The following is a 7,684-nucleotide window of genomic DNA, read 5'->3' on the forward strand; positions in this document are numbered from 1 at the left end:
CCGGAACTGCTACCAGAGGTATTATGGGCCTACCGCACCCCGCCAAAAACAAGCACAGGCGAAACGCCATATTCATTAGTCTACGGGACTGACGTTGTTATACCCGTTAAGGTCGGAGAACCTAGCCTAAGATACTCCAATGAAAGTGGACCAAACAACTACGAGAACAGAAAACAAGACCTCGACGAAGTAGAAGAACGAAGAGACATGGCTCATGTAAGGATAGTAGCCCAAAAATAACAAGCGGAAAGGTACTACAACAAGAAGGCCAAAATACGACCACTCAAAGTCAGGGACTATCTCCTCAAGGACAAAACACAAGCGACCAAAGACCCAAAAGAAGGAAAACTGGGAACCAATTGGGACGGGTCGTACAAAATCACAGCGGCATCAAACAAAGGGGCATTCCAACTAGAAACAATGGAAGGAAAACTACTACAAAACAACTGGAACATCGCCCATCTCAAACACTTCAACTTCTAAAAAATGATGCCCCTCAAGTCGTACTATTTTTGCCTCACCCGGGTTTTTTCCCAATTGGGTTTTCTCGGGGAGGTTTTTAACGAGGCGATGGGGGGGACGTCTCGAAGTTCAAAGTATAATTCTCCGCCTGCCGGCGAGCTCTCCGGGCCGAACGATGAAGGGACTAGATACAGGGAAACTCCAATATATGTATGAAACCGACATGTACAATACTCCAACATATGAAATAAAGCAACATTTTAACTTCACCATCGGTCTTCTTTTGCAATCTAACATTCGACGTCGCTCGAATTACAACGGGTTAACATTTCGACCAACTCGAAATAACACCCCTATGGCCAAAGGCCATCGCCAAATGAAAAATTCGACCTCGCTCGAGACATTTTAAAATATTCGACCTCGCTCGAATTACAACGGGTTAACATTTCGACCAACTCGAAATAACACCCCTACGGCCAAAGGCCATTGCCAAATGAAAATTCGACCTCGCTCGAATCATTTAATATTCGACCTCGCTCGAATTATAATGGGTTAACATTTCGACCAACTCGAAATAACACCCCTACGGCCAAAGGCCATCGCCACATGAAAAATTCGACCTCGCTCGAATTACAACGGGTTAACATTTCGACTAACTCGAAATAACACCCCTACGGCCAAAGGCCATCGCCAAATGAAAAATTCGACCTCGCTCGTATCATCTAATATTCAACCTCGCTCAAATCACAACGGGTTAACATTTCAACCAACTCGAAATAATACCCCTACGGCCAAAGGCCATCGCCAAGTGAAAAATTCGACCTCGCTCGAATTACAACGGGTTAACATTTCGACCAACTCGAAATTACACCCCTACGGCCAAAGTCCATCGCCAGATGAAAAATTTGACCCCGCTTGAATCATTTAATATTCGACCTCGCTCGAATTACAACGGGTTAACATTTCGAGCAACTCGAAATAACACCCCTACGGCCAAAGACCATCGCCAAAAGGAAAAGTTTTCGATCTCGGTCTAATCGTTTAACCTTCGACGTCGCTCGATTTACTTGAGATCCGACGTTGCCCAAATCACTTTATACAACCTTGTTCGAGTTACTAAGATCTACGGTCGTCTACGACAAGACATCACATGAGGCTGAAAAACCAGGGACCCCTCGCAACAAACAAAAATAACAATTTAGAGGTACATAGCAAAAAAGTAATCGGTCCATTACAACTGGATATATTACAAAAGATTTTCTTACAAAGGGCTCAAGGACGCCCTCAGTAAAATAGCAAAGGAAAAATTAATACAACAAAGTCCTACGACACGTCATCCCCTATGGCGTACTCCTCATTGTACCAAGAATCGGAGGCGAGCATGTCCGCATCATCATCATCAACATCATTCCCGCCAGGCGTACCGGGGTCGTAACCACAAGCCTCACGAGCTACACGTGCTTTAACATGCACATCCCAAAGTTCTGCCTCGGAAACCTTCCCATTGGCTTGCAGGGACTTGTACACGTCAAGTTGAGCCTCGACGTGGACCCACATCTCATATAATTCCCACGGCACGACGGGATCAGCCGAAGCATGAGACGTAGAGGCTTGCGACTGCCGTCGCACTTCCTCCGCCTTCATAGCAGTAACTTGTTCGTTCAACACGGACAACTCCGCCTCCATATCTTGGATACGTTCCTCAAACCTCGCTACCTTGAGCGCGGACATCTCCATCTCATTATCCCGTTCAGATCTACAAATGTGAAGGGTGTCTTCCAAAGCCGCTATCTCAGAGATGGCAGTCGCCCTGCTCCTTTCAGCACGAGCCAATCCACCAGCCTTAACACTCATCTCGCCCCTCAGATCGATAGCCTCTACCTCCCTTCGACCAAGCTCAGCAATTAAGGTGGCCATCTGCGCTTGAAGGTCAGCGTTCTCGGCCATCACCCCCTTGCTCACCTCAAACTCGTCCTCCTTGGCCTTAAGAGCCGCCTCAAGTTCACTACATTGGGCAATGGCCTTCATCAGCTCTTCGTCCCGCTCTTTCAGCTCTTCGACCTTCTGCGCCAACTCTTCCTCCTTCTGCTTAAGCCCGTCACGGAACAGCTGAAAATTGCTGTCCTGAGTGAAGACATCGTCCAATGCACGATGCTTAGTGCGGTACTCCTTGTATTTAAAGGCCACTTTCCCAAAAACTACCGTCCTCTGCTTATCCCTTCGATCGCGCTCGATCTCCATGATGAGAGTCTAACATGCAGAGGAAAGAATGCTAGCTTAAGTAGATTAAGTATACAAAACTTCAAAAATAAAAAGAAGAGAGAAAAACACTTACCCACAAAGCCATGCCGGAAATATCCGCGATAGCTCTGCATCACTCATCGCCTTAAGCGCCGTACTCTCGGAAGCAGCGCACAAAAGGGCAAACACCGACGCTGCCTGCTCGGAATTCGCCAACAAGTCGTAGTCTACGGGGATGATTATGTGCCGGTCAGGACCCTCCGTCCTCACCTCCACGCGAGTATGTCGCTCCAAGAAAGCTCGCACATCTTCGGGATCGACGTCCGAACCTGAACCATCGTCCTCAACATGCACCATTCCACCCCCTCCGACAGCAGACGACACACCACCCTCAGCAGATCGTACAGATCCCCCGCCTTGACATACCCCTTCGGCCCTAGGGGACCTCCCTGCCAAAATGCCGTTCGCCATAAAAACGGCCCCTGTGCCTGACCTAGGCGAGGACGCCATTCCCAAAGCGACAACTCTTTTCTTTTCAAGATCGGTGGCGACGGCCTTCCCGAGCTCCACCCTCTTTCTTTTCCTCGACGATGATTCATCCCTGTTGGAAGGCTCATCCACGAGGTGGTAGATAGGCCGAGAAGAGATCTCATCCCGTACAACAACGTCATAAGGAGCATCCCTTGTTGGTACAGATTGAGTACGATCTCCTCGGACGGACTCAGCTAAGGGAAATTGCATCTCCGCCGATGTGACGGCCTGACGAAATGCCGGGACCGGAGCCTTCTTCTTGGAAATCCTACGACCTATCACCACAAAGAGGTCGTATCAATAAACCACGGCAAACAACCAAAGGTCAGAGCAAAAGTAACACTTACCAGACGAAACTTTCGGCCCAAAGCGTTTGAGGAAGGCGGGCCAATCTCGAGTCCCCACCACGTGAGGTAACACGAGAGCTACTCAATCCTCAATGACAACGACGGGAAAGGGTGCACGCCTCTCAGCTGCACAGTAAAGTCACAGGTAAATAAAAATTAGAAAGAACGAAAGTAAACAACAGGCGTACACTTCCAACACCTACGGTTATGATTCCACTGCTCTGGAAATCCAGCGGGGTCCGACACCAAGTGCTCCATTTTCATGAAGAAATATTTATGCCAAAACATTCGGCTTGCCCTGTCGTCCGTTCCAACCACCAACCCCTTGGTCCCACGATGTCGCAGATGTATCATGGCACCCCTATGAAAACTCGGGGAAAATAAATGTAAAAGGTGGTGAATGCCAACCTCACACCCAGCCAACTCTGCATACTTCGTCAGCACCCGAAAGATCTTATACGTATATGGAGACAGCTGTGCCGAGCAGACTTCGTAGAATTGACAGAACTCCTCCGCCAGCGGAAGAAGAGGGAGGGTATGACCGATCACAAAAGGATGCACGTAAAAAGCACAATATCCCGGTCTGTGGACCTCCACGAGGTCCCTCCCAGCTGGAACCATCTCGACATGAGGAGGAATATTGTACGTAGACCGGAGTTCATTTATGTGAGTTGGCCCGGTCTTAGAGATCACCGGAACGGGGGAAGGAGCGGGCTCCTTGTGGAAATCATTCATGGACATAGGGTTTCTGGGGAGTATCTCTTCTACGGTGGGAAAACTATCACCCTCCTCAACCGCTACATCCTCGCTACCGGAAGGAGGGGCCATAGACAACGGAGTGGCGTCAGAAACCTCATCATGTGCACGGTAGGTTCGGGGCATCTTGGTAATAGAGGGTGTGCTGGTAAACCTAAAATGAACAACGGTGACTGAACGGAAAGACGAGAAGCAGAGCTACAGGAACTGAGCTAAAGGACTGAGATAGATAACCAAAAGGGGCAATGTATACACAAGGAAGGAAATGGCTAAAAGTTTCTGAAAAAACAAAACCTTCACCAATTTATAGGGTTGGATGGCGCGAGAATCGAAGCAGAAACTACCTATGGCGCTAAAACCAAAGCAACAAGCAATCAGACGCTGTCTCGGGAAGGTGCGTAATGATGACGCGCGTGGGAGTGATGCCACACCTTGATAACTACATCAATCAGGGTTCCGTGGAACGTGTCACTCTCTCGGCCTTGGCCAAACCGGCGCAATTCAACAGCCAAATTCTCCAACTAAAACGGATGATGTCTGCTTATCAAGGACATGCAGGGCCACGGCCTCAACAAGCGGTGGGACTAACTGTATAGGTCCAAGTTTGGCAACCATGGAAATGGATAAGCAAGACATGGGACGGGGTCACCACAACCCAACGACTGATGGTAGTTGTGACAAAGGACGACGACCAAAAGTGGGCAGCTAAAATAAGATAGTAACGGTAGTATAAACTTAGAAAGAGACAGGAAGAATATGCCTTTTGGATATTCTTTATATTGTACTTTTTAGGTTTTTTTTTGGAAAAGATCCCTTATAGATAGGAGGAGATAGTAAACAAGAAAAGGGGCTGCCATTTCAAAGAAGAAAGAACACATTGTAAAGAGAAGAAAGGAATATACAAAAGAATTGTCTTATTCGCTTTACTCAAGCGCATGTTGTTTAACTTTCATCCATAAATCTCAAGATGCCACATTCAATCATTCATATCGGCTGCATATCTTTTCACGCCATCAGAAAGAGGAGGCACCCAATCAGACAATCATTGGGTGACAGTCCCTTAATACTATAACTATTATCATTTCTTGCATTTATTGCACTTTTAGGATTTTATGTATTTTGTCAATCATACCGTATTGAACACATCGCTTAATGCTCCTAAACTGTTCTCTCTATATTAGAATTTTGTTCCATTTGATCTAGAAATTATTAATTTCAACTGAGATTCATTCCATTAATTTGTTACTAATTAGTTTAGCATTTATTTTCTCAAACAGTAATACTCTAAAATGTCATTAAGTATCTATATCACATCCTTGGGATGTGACCCTACGTATACGCATGATATTTTGTGCACTGAGTTGCCCTTTTTCACGCTAAATTTAAGGTTGCCAAGATGTTTGACAGTTTATGAGAAGAGAACTGTGGAGTCCACCCAAGTATATGCATGAACAAACATCTTCAAATTGTTCTAATTACTTCAGGTTCCACTACTAATTTTTGCACCTCCATTACAAGTTGTAAAGTTACTTTGGCACATGACCCATGATTCATTATAAACCAGCGTATATTCTTGAATATGATACAGTGATGTGTTAAAAAGGGTAACTCGGTGTATAAGGCATCTTGCGTTCACGCAGTGTTTTAAGGGATGTGATGTAGACAGGCTACCCTAATACAAGTATTAGTGGTTGCTTCTATGGCTCGAACCAGTGACTTTATAGGTCACACAGATAAAACTTAATCGTTGATATGTTGAAAATATTTTTGAATGAAAGAGAAACATCCATATCCTTGATATCACTTTTCACAATTAAGCTACAGATTAGCACAAATGTCTTTTTCAGTTAATATACTCTATTATTCTGGGTGGGGACACACATGCTAAAAAAAGGACAAAAATGTGCAAATTTCCGAACGAAAAAATAAATAGAATGAGTAACTCAGTGTTTACCTTGAAAAAATTTACAATTATATTTAATTTATAATTCTAAAAATACGTGATTTATCTTAATACTAGTTGTTAGGAGAATAATGCTAAGTGTGAATGAACAAGAAATGATAAACAAATCAGTGTTGTTATAAGGCTGAGGGCCTCGAGCTCTGCGATGTGGGACCTCGAGGCAGCCTTTAATAGGTTGATGACGAGCAATAAATGAAGAACAATATATGAACAAATGATGAACAATAAATGAACAAGCAATAAATATGTAGAGTAATTGTTGAGCACGTTCAAGCAAGAAGACCGGAGAATGTTCTATTGTATTCGGTATTCCTCCCTCTACAAAATGACAAGGGTGCCCTTTATATAGGAGGGGGAATCCCAACATAGTACACGTCTAATAATAACGAGGAAATGCTATCGTACAGCTGTATAATAGCTTAGTACGAATATGTACTTTTCTTGTAGACCTGGTCAGCTCTAAACACGTGTATTTGGGAATTTTTCCGCCTTTCCATGACGATCATCGATTGTACTGCTCCGAGATCAACCATAGTGAGCCTTCGATGTGCTCCCTCGAGGGACATACATCAGGGTCGTACCTCACGTTCTGCTTCGGGCTTCTCGAGGTTGGGCGTGGAACGGCGTAGTAGTCCCAAAGTCGAACTCCCCAATTTTAGCCGTATACACTCAGAATAATTGCAATTTGCAAACATACAACAAAGTTCTTTCATAATTGTTTGAAATGATAAAACCAGCATATGCTTCCATCAACATGACACCATAAGGGCACAAACACCACATCTAAGCAAAACCAAAAACGAGTGTGTCATAGTAAACTATGTCCTCATTAGTTTAGCTACTTAGATGCCAGCCCGCAGGCCACAAAAAGAAAATGAATAACCAAGCAATATAGACATAAAAAGAAATGGAAATGAAAGAAATTAGGCTTGCCAGAATTAGGAATTGTCAAATGAATAACTTGCGAATATTCCTGAAAACAAGTAGCAGTACTAGTCTTTATGAAGCTAATAAACAAGTTGCACCAGTGGTCTAGTGGTAGAATAGTACCCTGCCACGGTACAGACCCGGGTTCGATTCCCGGCTGGTGCATTGCCTTTTTCAATTCACAGGTCATCTTTTTGCATCTTTGATTGTTTTTTTCATCTAAAGCTTTGATCCTTCACATGCCTCAACCGCAAGCCTAAAATGGACATGTTCAAAAGAGCATTTATTAAGTACAAATACAATTGTTATATACCATTAAAGTACCAAGCCCCGTTATGCAAAAGCAAACAACTAAGAAATAATCTATACATAATTTGACATTTAGCTAGAGTTTAATCATAATCCTTTAATTCAAAAAAAAAAAAAAAAAAAAAGAATCTGGCCTTTGTTCTTTGTT

At 44.2% G+C, this 7,684-nt stretch overlaps 1 non-coding gene across 1 annotated transcript; it reads left to right on the forward strand.

Annotated features, from left to right (window-relative positions):
* The first annotated feature begins 7,321 nt into the window (after nt 1-7,321).
* On the forward strand, nt 7,322-7,392 carry TRNAG-GCC. Its single transcript has one exon. It is a non-coding gene; the product is annotated as a tRNA-Gly (tRNA).
* Nucleotides 7,393-7,684: the final 292 nt, after the last annotated feature.

Source organism: Nicotiana attenuata, unplaced genomic scaffold, assembly GCF_001879085.1.
Source record: "Nicotiana attenuata strain UT unplaced genomic scaffold, NIATTr2, whole genome shotgun sequence".
Taxonomy (NCBI): Eukaryota; Viridiplantae; Streptophyta; class Magnoliopsida; order Solanales; family Solanaceae; genus Nicotiana; species Nicotiana attenuata.